Consider the following 13,527-nt stretch of genomic DNA (forward strand, 5'->3'; position numbering starts at 1 on the left):
ATCCCAATCGAAAAAACAAAAACCAAAAAACATGCAAGCAAAGAAAAAGCACTGCTCCTGTAACATCAAAATAGCATGAACTAAATATCACTTCTCATTAATACCTTTAAGCATTAATGGCCTCTACTCAGCAGTAAAAGGACACAGGCTAATACAGTGGATTTAAAAACAGGATCCATCCTTCTTTTGCACTCAAGAAACACAATCTAGCAGCCGAGATAGACACAACCTCAGACTAAGGGATCGGCAAAGTTTTCCAAGCAAATGGACACAAGAAACGAGATGTAGCCATTCTAACATCCGGCAAATCAGACTTTCAACCAAAAGTAATCAAAAGAGATGGGGAAGGACAATTCATATGCATCAGAAGAAAAATCCACCAAGATGTCATCTCAGTTCTGGATGTCTATGTGTCAAAGACAAAAGCAGCAACATTGGTGAGAGAAATATTCCTGAAGCTTAAATATCACATCGAACCTCAAATATTAATAGTGGGGAACATCAATGTCCCACTCTCACCAAGGACAGGTCATTGAGACAGAAACTAAAAAAATATAAATGATGTAACTAATACGGGGTTCAATTAGATTGACCTCAATGATATCTACAGAATAGTTTACTCGAACACAAAAGTACACTCTTTCTTTTCAGTACCTCATGGACCCTTATCATAAACTGACCATGTTCTCCCACTCTAAACAAGCCAGATCAGATACAGAAAGACTGTGCTAACCATTGGATCTTTTCAGATCACCACGGATTAAAACTGGACTTCAACAATAAGAAAAAGTGTATGAACTCATTGAAATTAAATAGCTCGCAACTGAAAAACAACCAGTTCCGAGAAGACATGAAAAACAAAAAGGGTTCCTAGAATTTAATGAAAATGAAGGCACAGCTTCTTCAAACTTAAGGGACATAAGGAAAGCAGTGCTAAGAGGAACTTGCATATTCAGCACTGGGCACTTTCATAAAGAAACCGGAGAGACCACACACTAGCAACTTCACAGCACACCCTAAATCTCTAAAATAAAAAGAAGCAAATACATGTTAAAGGAGGAGACAGCAAGAAATCATCAGACTCAGGGTGAAAGTGATCCATCAGAAACAAAGAGAATACAAAGATCAAAAAAAAAAAAAAAAAACAAACCAAGAGTTGGTTCCTTGGAACATCAACCTGACAGACAAACACACAGACAGATAATCTAATAGGTGGAGAGAAATCATACAAATAACAAAAACAGAATTGAACCAGGGAGCCGTATCAATGGACACTGATGAAAGTCACAGAATCTTTAGGTCTCACTTCAAATACCTGCTGTCTCAAAAATTAGAAGCTCTGAACAAAGTGAATGATTGTGTAGACTGATTACACTGATCACAGGTAAATTCAGGTAGGGTAAACTATGTAAATAGCTCTATAACAACTAAAGAGACACAAACAGTAATTAAGTTTCCCTACTGAAACAGCCCCAGGGCCAGATTGTTTGAGTACAGACTCGTACCAGATTTTCAAAGAATTCTCAACCTACTCCAAAAAACAGAAACAGGAGGAAAGTAGCCAAACTGATTCCATGTCACCACTGTCACCCTGACACCTAAATCACAAACGACTCAACAAGGAAGAATTTCAGACGAATTTCCCTTACGAACATTGGTGGAAAAATTACTAGGTAAAATGCTCCAAAATAATATCCAAGGGCATATCAAAACCGCCATTCAGTGCCATCATGTAGGCTTCCTCTTGAGTTTGTGGGAGTTGATCAATCTAGGAAAACCCATCAAAGTGATCCACCATATAAGCAAACAAAACTGAAAAAAAATATTCTGCCCTCAGGATTTCCCATTAACATGCGAGCTCACTTGGAGTTAACTTTGTGGATGTTGCATAGCATGCAGTATATTTATATGTGTGTGTGTGTATATACATATATAAAATATTATGTAATAAATTAATATATTAAATTATTATATACTAACATTATAATAATATAAGTAATATTAATATACTATATTAACATATTAAATTGTTATATATCAACGTTATGATAATATATAATAAATGTTACTCTAGTATATTAATATATTGAATTATATTATTATAATAAATAATAAATAAAGATATAGTACACTAATATATTAAATTATTAAATATTAATATCATGATTCAATATAATTAATATTTATATATTATGTTAGTATATTAAATTATTATATAGTAATAATACTATACCTCTCTTACTCTATTCTGACTCTCTACCTAACCCCATCCTCCACCCTCCATTATCAAATTTCCTCTCTGGCTCCCTGTCATAGGCTCTAGCATTTACTGAACAATTAAAATAGACAGAAAGTTCATATGCGATCTCCTTAATACATGATAGAGGTCTAGTTAGAGGCATCCTCCTTTGAGGAAGCTGATAAATATAAGGATACAAATACCGTTTGCCGGGGAAGATCAAAACTGAATAATGACATTGCATATCTATTCAGTGGATTCTGAAAGAACGAGGAATATTCTTCCTATAGACCTAGCTGTACTACTCCTGGCCTTATGTCTGAAAAGACATCTGCCATACCGCAAAGACACGTGCTCCATCATGTTCCTAGCTTCATTCTTCATAATGAGTAGAAAATAGAAATAACCGAGATGCCCCTCAATGAAAGAATGGCTACAGAATATGTGGTTCATTTACACTATGGAATACTACGCAGCTATGAAAAATAAGGACATTGTGAAGATGCGGTCAAGTAGATGGAATGGGAAAGTATTGTTCTGAATGAGGTAACTGAGACCCAAAATAACATGTACATGATTAAATTTAAGGGATTAAAAGAGGGTATTAGCCATAAAGTACAGAATTCACACGCTGCGATCTACAGAACCAAAGAGGCTAAACATGAAGAAAGATCCAAGAAAAATGCTTTGATTTCACTCAGAAGGAGGAATAAAATAATGAGAGGAGGCAGATGGAAGGAAAGGATTGGGTGGTGAGGGAATGGGAAGGGATATGGGGTTTGAGAATCATTTCTTGGGAGAGGCGTGCAAAAGGGACAGAGGGCCAAGAGAATAAACTGAAATCAGTGACTGTCCAGGGTGGGCGCTATCTCTATGATTTGCCTGCAATCTGGGATGGGTGAGGCTACCCTGGCATCGATGAGGGTGACTTTAGCTGAGACTCGTAGCAATGCGGATACAGATACTGAAATGGTCACTTTCCGTAGCCACGGAGGACCTATGGTGGAAGGTTAAGGACACAAACCACCCCCAAAATTTTGACCCAGAAATTGCCCCCTCTGTAAGAGACACAGGGACAGAGATGGAAGAGGAAATGAGGGAATGGTCAAAGGATAAGTGGCCGGATGTGAGACTTATCCTATGGGCAGACGGCAAACCCTGACATTATTAATGGTCCTTTCTTGTGTTTGCAGACAGGAGGGTAGCATTATTTTCCTCTGGAAGGCACAATGGAGCAGCCGACTGAAACAGCTGCACAGACGCACGGCCAAACATTGGATGGAGCTCAGTGAGTTCCACTGGAGAGCTGAGGGAAGGGCTGGAGAAGCAGAGGAGCTTAACGGGCTTCACGATATTCCATGACAAAACCAAATTTACACAGTATCGTTCCACATATCCAGTCCTACAAAGGATAATCAATGGCAAAGTCCAACACATTGTGGCAAAGTAAAACCATAGATAAAGAAAGAAATTAAACTTTTCTCAACAAAACAGAGAAGAGAAGCACACAAACATAAACTAACTTCAAATTATGAAAAAACAGAAAGCAACCATCACTATTCCTAAATATCTCTAAACATCAAAGAACACAATTGCCCCCTAAAAAGACACAAATTAGCAAACTGGATATGGAATGAGGACCCAGCATTTTGCACTACAGGGAACACAGCTCAGAGAAAAAGACAGACATTACCTCAGACTCCATATTTACACAATGTATGGAGAAGAGTAAATATCCCCTTTCTCCACAGGGGACTCTAGGTCATACTGTCCAAAAGGAGAGGCTCCAAAATTTTCACAGATACATCAGAGAAGCTAGAATTTTCCAAAACTAAGCAGGATTCTCTGAGTAGTACTCTATCTCATTAAGAGACGGTGGGACAAGAAACATCTACTAAAGGAATTCTACCCACAGCCACATCTTAGGAACGGCTGGTTGATGTGCACATATACAAAAGATTTTCTTGGACATATTCCATCTGTAGAAAACATTATGGATCAAACCGTATGTGAACCAGGAGTGGTGGAACATGAAATGCAAACACTAGTGGCTGTAGCATCCTTGATATCTGAGGAAATTGATTCCTTGTTTTCCATTTGTGCAAAAGAATGCATATGACCTCTGCAGGTTTACGGGGGACTATTTGAACTTCCTTATCTCCTCAAGATCAGGCCATCTTCCCCAAATACAGAAGATGCTACGCACTCTTACAAATATGCACAAATGGTTGCCAGTCCTTTTTTATACCCAAAATCGGGCCCAAAACATCTGCAAAGTACATCAAAGACTTTGGATTTTACCTTATATTCTGAAGGGGCCTTGGACCCTGTTTTGCCTACCAGTCAGGCTTTGGAACCTGCCACTTCTACACAGAACTCTATTTCCACTTCTCCAGCAGAAGAAATTTTTTTTGGAACTTCCTCAATTACACAAAAATATCTAGAAACATCCTTATCTGATCATGAGGCTCTCAGCCCTCTCACATATGTCCATGATGCTCTAGGAGAGGTCACATCTTCTGAGGTAGTTCTAATCCCTACCCCCCATTCTGATGTCACAGTCAGCATTTCTAAACATATACACGGTACATTAAGACCTTCCTCATCTGAGAAGGATGTCTTAGGATTTACTGCATCTGAACAGCATGCTTTACAACTATCTCCATGTACCCAAGTAGATTTATTTCACATGTCCACTCTGGGGAGAAATAGTCAACATTCTCCCTCTACCAAAATGTGCCACAGGCATCCAGTTTCTAGAAACAAAGGGTTAAGATTTGATCCTTCTGATGGACTCTTGAGAAATTTCTCCTCTAAGGAAGACAGTTTCAACATTACCCCTTCTGCCAAAAGGGATCCTTTGCCATCTTCTGCTGCCAAAGAGACACCAAAAGCTACAATATTCCTCACGTGAGTCCCACACGTTCTCCATCTGTCCAAAGGGTCTTGAAATTTTCCAAAAATGATGAAGGAATTGTGGAAAGCTGCCAATCCTTACAAGGGCATGCTGGATATACCATATTGTCCCAGGATGCTCAAGTACCTCCGCCTTCTACCAAAAAGGCATGTTCACCAACCTGCCCTAGGGTTTCAGGGAATTTCTTCACCCCTCTCTAGGGTTCCAGAAAGTGTTCTCCGTCCTCAAAGTAATTTGTCATTGTGAAAATTATACTCCAAAATACAATAACACTTTTTATATTTCCAAAGGTATGATGGAAAGTCCACATCGAAAAAAAAATCATTTAGACCTTGTGCCATTAGCCCAAGTATATCAGAAAAATTCCATGTCCTCTAAAGCATCAAAAAAATCAATCTGGTTCTATGACTCTTCCTGGGAAAAATTTACCATCAGCAATAGCATCCCCAGGACCATCAAAATCTAAAAAGGGGTATCTAGAATATTTATCATCTGCCCAAAGGTCTTTAGGATGTTCAGCAACTTCTCCATGATCTTGGTTAACCCACAGAACGAAAGAACTAAAGCCATCATCCCAGGGTGTTTTCACAAGAACCACATAGTTTTTCTTTTCTTTTATGCCAAGACATAATGCCAGCTTCCTTCTCCCCATCTCTATTCTCTTTACCCTCTTTCTTCTCCCTCCCAAATTGCTGTTTACTCTAAATTAGAGGCCAATTAGTAAACCCTAGAGGTACTGAAGGAATATTCGAGAGGCAGGTGCTGTCAGGACAATGTTAGAAACATCACAGAACCAGTTAGGGCTCTCCAGGATACAAGAATATTTCAGGCAGGACCCAGTGATGATGTCACTGAGAACTTCCATGGCCTACCTGCTAAACAGCTTTCCTTACATTGACCAATTTCGAGGGTGTCTTTTCCATGAGTGTCTCCTGTGACACAGTGGAAACCTTTACATACTACATCTCTCCAATGCTAAGTACTTCGATTGTTTCATTAGTGGTTACATTCTCTGAATGGAGAAAGTTAGGGGCTTGGCATTGGAAGAAAAGATTTAGGAACATGGAGTGGAGGAGATTCTTCTGGATAATAATTTTATTCCCAGGTCCATTCCTGTGACATACACTTCAATTTCCTAGGTTTTCTCTGTATCTCCAAAGCAAGTATTTTCCCTACAGACCTTCAATTGAATAAATATTGTATTAACTATTTTGTCTACATTCCTTGAGAGGGGACGTTATACATATTCCTGAATGTGTACTCAAAAATTCTGTTTTCCAATTCAATATTGGCAATGACTTTGTCAACAAAGGGGGCACAGCTAGAGAGTGAGTATAAGAGTGTAAATACTGTGTACCTTCTTCAAATGATAAACTCCCAAACACTTATTTTATCCAAAAATTACCAGACATCATTAAAGCAAAGGAAAGCATGGACTATAGAATTTGGTTCTCTTGTCCCATTTGATATCAGTTCTGCATTATCTACCTTACTATGTTCCCATGACAATATTTGAAGGTTTTTGATGTTTTACCCTGATCCTTTCCTCAGGCCAAACATAAGATTCAGGAGGATGTGCAGGATGAGGAATAGAGTGTGGTCCAGTGAAACCTCAGCTTCATTAGGTTCATAAGAACAGGAGAGAGTCTATATAGAACTGTCATTTGTGGATTCTACTTTCTTGATCTTGTATCCCAGAATCCATGTTAAAATTCCATCTAATTTCATAGCTATAATTTACATATATATATATATATATATGTACATATATATATATGTGTGTGTGTATATACATATAAATGTGTGTATATAGATGATATAGATATATATTTGTATATATAGATGATATGTAGATATATAGATATATAGATAAACAGATATACAGATATAGATATATAGATATATAGTTATATAGATATATGGATATATAGATATATAGATATATAGATATACAGATTATAGATATGGATATAGAAATAGATATAGATAGATATATTAGCCACCGAAATAGATAAGATGGATGAATCTTAGAATTGCATGATTAGAAGAAACAGATATAGGTCTTTCCTGAGAGACACAGTTAGAGCATGTCAAATACAGAAGTGAATGTTAGTGGCAAACCAGTAAACTGAAAACCCATTGGTTGTTGGTAGATTTTGTGAAGGGTTACAACAGCTGAAGGAGCCTTTAATCCTATAAGGAAAACCATGCCATCGAACCAGAGTTTTCTGGTTGTATACAAATATTCAAAGATTGTACATGGATAGAACTATGGCTCCCACTTCATATGTAGCGGAGAATGGTTTTGTTGTGCACCAATGGAAGGAGATGCCCTTGGTCTAAACTAGGTTTTATTACCAATTCAAGGGAATTTCAAAGAGCAATAAGAGGGATTATACAAGACGGGTAGGGGGACTGGTTAGGGATCTTATGGACAGGAAACTGGGAAAGGCAAACATATTTGAAATGTAAATATGGAAAATCAAATTAAAAAAGCAAAAAAAAAATCTTGCTAAAAATAATAAATATTAAATAAGTTAAAGATAAGAAAACTGCCTTCTAATCATACATATTGAATGAGAAATCTAAAGGGTCACAATCAGGCAATGGCAGTCAGAGTAATCCTAGTGGAAAGACTGATATGATGTACTATAAACATGTCTAACTCCCAAATACCAGTATCAGACACAAACTGCACCATAGGTAATCCAATAATTAAGGAGTTTACTTTGAGCTGAGGATACAATAATTTTCTTTCACTTCTTCTTTAGGACCCTTTTCTTTTGGGCAAAAAAATAAAAGGCATGAGCTCTAAGGAAAAGGACAGTGCCCTACTCAACACCTGGCTTTTGTGATAAATATATTAATGATATAAACTCTCTGAGTTCAAGGAATCACTAGAAGCAGGGAAGTCCAGTTAGTGTTGACAGGTTCTGAGCTCCTGAACCCATGTGTGGAAGGATCAGATCAATTGTATCTCTTCAACGTACCTACTCAACTCCTACCAAAGACTCAGTGAGATTTCCCAGGGTCGACATATTTCCTCCTTTTTCTTATACCAAGACAGAAGGCCATATTCTTTCTCCCCATCTCTGAGCTTTTCATCCTCTTTGTTCTCACTCCCAAAATGCTCTTTGCTCTGAACTAGAGGCCAATTACTAAATCCTATAGGAACTGAAGGAATATACGAGAGGCATTGCAGACATGACAACATGATATTACAGGAGAAACTAGGGATCTCCAGGATACAAGAGATTTTTTCATGGAGGGCCTAATGATGATGTAACTGAGAATTTCCATGGCCTACCTCTAAACAGCTTTCTTTACATTGAGCAGTTTCGAGAGTGCCGTTTCCAGGTATGTCTCCTGTGACACAGGGGAAAACTTTATTACTCCATCTCTATAAAGCTAGAGACTTCTCTTTTCTTCCATAGTGGTTACATGCTCTGAATGGAGAAAGTTAGTCAGGGTCCTGGTATGGGTAGAAATGATCTGGGAACTTGGAGAGGAGGACTTAATTCCAGGTCCATTCCTGTGATATACTGTTCAATTTTCTAGTTCTCTCTGCCTTGTATAGCCCAGTATATTCCCTACAGACCTTTAGGTGATTGAATATTGTATTTCACTTATCATTTGTACATTCCTTGATAGGGGACTTTATAAATATTCCTGAATGTGTACTCAAAAATCCTGTTTTACTATTCCATTTTCTGCAATGATTTTGGCAATGACGTGGGCCCAGCTATAGAGTGAGTATAACAGTGCAAATACTGTGTACCTATTTCAAATGATAAAGTCTCAAATCCTTATTTTATCCAAAGAGTACCAGACAACAATAAAGCAAACGTCCACATGGACTATACATTTCTGTTCTCTAGTCATATTTGATATCGGTACTACACGATCTACCTTACTGTGTTCCCATGGCCAGACTTGAAGGCTGTAGATGTGTTATCATGATTCTTTCTTAAGGCAAAATATAAGAAACAGGAGCATGGAGGAGTTTACTCTGAGCAAGAGACACAATACTTTTCCTTCCTTTCTTCCGTAGGTCCTTTTTCTTCTTGTGAAAAAGAATAAAGGTCATTTGCTCTCAGGAAAACAACAGTGCCCTTCCCATCACTTGGCTTTTCCAATAAAGAAGTGAATGATATAAACTCTCTGAATTCCAGGAACCATAAGAACAGAGAAGTCCGGATGCTTCTGAGAGGACCCCAGTTCCTGATTCCCATATGTGGGAGGCTCAGATCGATGCTATCCGTTAAGCAATACCACTCAAAACCTACCGTGGCATCACTGGGCTTTCCCAAGCACACATATTTCTTCCTTTTTTTTTGAACAAGACAGAAGGGCAGCTTTCTTCTCCCCATTTCTGATCTCTTCATCCTCTTTGTTCTAACTCCCAGATGGCTGTTTACTTTGAATTAGATGCCAATTACTAAACCCTAGAGGTACTGAAGGAATACCTGAGAGGCAGATGCAGACTTGACAACACTAGAGACATCAAAGAAGAAGATAAAGCTCTCCAGGTTACAGGAGATTTTTCAGGCAGGGCCTAATGATGATGTCTCTGAGAACTGCCATGGCCTACCTGCTAAACAGCTTTCCTTACATTGACCAGATTTGAGGGTGCCCTTTCCTGTTATGTCTCCTGAGATTCAGTGGAAATCTTTATGTACTCCATCTCTCTAAAGCTAGACACTTCTCTTTGCTTTATTAGTGGATACATGCTCTGAATGGAAAAAGTTAGTCAAGGGCTTGGAATGGGTAGAAAAGATTTTGTAACATGGAGTGGAGGAGATTCTTCTGGATATTAACTTTATTCCCAGGTACAATCTTTGAAATACAGTACAATTTTGTAGGTTTTCTCTATTTCCCAAAGGCCAGTATTTTCCCTACAGACCTTCAATTGAATGAGTATTGTATTTCACTTTCTTAATGTACATTTATCGATATGGGACTTTATAAATATTGCTGAATTTGTACTCAAAAATTGTTTTCCAATTCCATTTTCTGCAAAGATTTTGGCAAGAAAGGTGGCCCAGTTATAGAATGAGTATAACAGTGTAAATATTGTGTAGCTACTTGAAATGATAAACTCCCAAGTCCTTATTTTATCCCAAAATTACCAGATATCAGTAAAGCGAAGGCCAACATGGACTATAGAATTAGGTTCTCTAGTCCCATTTGATATCTGTTCTGTATTATCTACCTCACTGTTTTCCCATGGCCAGACTAGAGGGTTGTGGATGTTTTACCATGATTTTTTCTTGAGGAATAATAAGATAGAAGAGGAAGGACTGTGAGAGGAATGGCTTGAGGTCCAGTGAAACCTCAAATTCAATAGGTTCATAAGAACAGGAGGGAATCTATTTGGCATTGTCCTTTGTGGATTCTACATTCTTGACTTAGTTACACAGAATCCATATGAAAATTCCCCCTACCCAAGCAGCAGAAGGAGCCACCTACATATATATCACCAAAACCTGATAAGATTGATGAATCTAAGAAGTGCTTTCTGCCAGGAACCAAATATAGATTTTTCCTCAGAAACACAGCTAGAGCATATTATATACGGAAGTGACTGTATTCTTGTAAAACTATAAAAATAAAAAGTAAATTTTTGTTTTATCCTGCTAACTCTGGCACCGAAGTGTCTGAAATTCTCTGCTAGATATCTTGGCATAAACACCTTCCCACTCCTCAGCTACACAGTGTTTCATGCCGTCACACACTCTCCCATACTCAAACCCTCACATAAAAAACACACAGCACAATAATCTTTGATTTAGTTGATTAGATATAATTGCCCACTTAAACACACCACGTAGGGTACTACCCATCCCTTATGAATATTAAAAACGACTTGTAAATACACAGAGCAGAATCTTAAATTCACCTGTCATGGCTTCTCACTCTGTCATCTTACAATCCTCTTTTTCCCTCTAGTGTCCTCCTCTTCCTTCAAACATCTCTACTGACCATTCTTCCTTCTCCTCACAAATTAACCCTCCTTCTGTCCTGTTCCTGCCACTCACTTATACTTTACACATTCAATGGGGAGGTAGTTCTTGTGAAGTAACCTGAGTTCTGAGTACAGGACTATGCACCTGACTTTGGGGCAGTTGAATTTGCATCAAACACAGAAAACTGCAGGGAGAACCACAACATGAACCCTAGTGGCAAACCAGTGAACCGAAAACGAACTTCTTGTTGGTAGATTTTGAGAAAGATTTAGAAGAGTTGAAGGTGCTTTCAAACCCATAAGAACAACAATGCCAATGAAACAGAGCTTTCTGGTAGTAGACCAATATTCAAACAATGGACATGAACAATCCTACGGCTCTTACTGCATATGTTGCAGAGGATGGCCTTGTTGGGTGATAATGGAAGGAGAACCCGTGGTTCTGCCTAGCTTTGACTCCCAGTTCAAGGGAATATCCAGGGGCAGTAAGGGTGGTTATAAGAGAAGTGTAGGAGGACCGGTAAGGGATCTTTCAGTCAGAAAACTGGGAATGGAAATATTTTAAATGAACATTTAGATATATCCAATTAAAAAAGCAATAAAATTAGTTAAAAATTTTAAAAAAAATGAAAGACATGAAAGAAAAGAAATCTTCCAGCTATTCACACCTATTGACTCAGAATTTTAAGGGGTCACTGTCAGGGAATGGTAGTCAGAGTATTACTAGTTGAAAGACTTATATGATGAAGTCTCATCTAGAAGCACTTCTCCCTTCCAGCTGTCAGTGCCAGACACAAACTGCATTATTAGAATACAATGCATGGAGGAATTTCCTCTGTGCAGAAGACAAAATACTTGCCTTACCTTTTCTGTTAGGACCTTTTCCTTTTTGACAAAAGGATAAAAGCTATGAGCTCTCAGGAAAAACTAGAGTGCCCTTCCCAAAACCTGGCTTTGGGGATAAAGAAACGAATTATATAAACTAACTGACTACCAAGAAAAATAACAAGCAGGGAAGTCCAGATGCTTCTGAGGGGCTCCCAGCTCCTGATTCCCATATGTGGAAGGCTCAGATCAAGGCTATCTCTTCAGTGAACCTACTCAACACCTACCCAAGACTCAAGGATCTTTCCCATTGACCACGTGTTTCTTCTTTTTATACCTAGACAGAAGGTCACCTTCTACACCCCATGTCTGATCACTTCATCCTCTATGTTTGCCCTCCCAAATGGCTATTTACAATGCATTAGATGCCAATTTGAAGACCCAAAGGTACTGAAGCAATATCTGATAGGCAGTTGCAGTCAGTACAACAATGGTGACATCACAGAAGAAGCGAGGTCTCTCCAGGATACAAGAGATTTTTCTGGGAGTCCTAATGATGATGTCACTGAGAACTGCCATGGCCTACCTGCTGAACAGCTTTCCTTACATTGAACAGATTTGGAGTGCAATTTCCAGGAGTTTCTCCTGTCTAACAGTGGAAACCTTTACATACTCCATCTCTTTAAAGCTAGAGATTTCTCTTTGCTTCATTAGAGGTTACATATTCTGAATGGACAAAGTTAGTCAGGGGCTTAGCACGGCTTGAAACGAATTAGGAATATAGAGTGGAGGAGATAGTTCTAGATAATTTTTGTTTCCCAGGTTCATTCCTGTGATACACAGTTCATATCCCAGGATTTCTCTATTTCCCAAAGGCCAGAATTTTGCCTACAGACCTTAACTGAATGAATATTGTATTTCACTTTCTCATTGTACATTCAATGATAAGATACTTTATTAATATTCCTGTATGTGTACTCAAAACTTCTGTGTCCAATTTAATTTTCAAAAAAGCAAAGGACAAAACAACTATGGAATTCAGTTTCTAGTACTTTTTAATATCGGTACTACACGATCTACCTTTTTGTGTTCCCATTGCTAGACTTGAGGGTCATACATTTTACCATTATTTCTCTGAAGGCCAAACATAAGATACTGGGGGATGGGCAGAAAGAAGGATGGCTTGAGAGCAAGTGAAACCTCAACTTCAATTGGTTCATAAGAACAGGAGGGAGTTTATTTGGCACTGTCGTTTCTGAACTCTATATTCTTGACCTAGTTGCTCAGAATCCATGTTGCCTCCACCCAACCACATAGTTCTTGGAGCCACCTAAAAGAGGATATATGTATATGTATATATCCTCCAAAACTAGATAAGATTGATGTCGCTAAAAAGTGCAATCTGCCAGCAACTGGACATAGATATTTCCTGAGAGACACAGGTAGATCATGTCACCTACAGAAGTTAATGCTAGAGCAAACCAGTGAACTGAAACAGACTTCTTGCTGGCAGATTTTGAGAAAGGATTACAAGAGGTGAAGGAGCTTAAAATCCCGTAAGAACAACAATGTCAATGAACC

This window comes from Rattus norvegicus, chromosome X (assembly GCF_021556685.1).
Source record: "Rattus norvegicus strain SHRSP/BbbUtx chromosome X, alternate assembly SHRSP_T2T, whole genome shotgun sequence".
Taxonomy (NCBI): domain Eukaryota; kingdom Metazoa; phylum Chordata; class Mammalia; order Rodentia; family Muridae; genus Rattus; species Rattus norvegicus.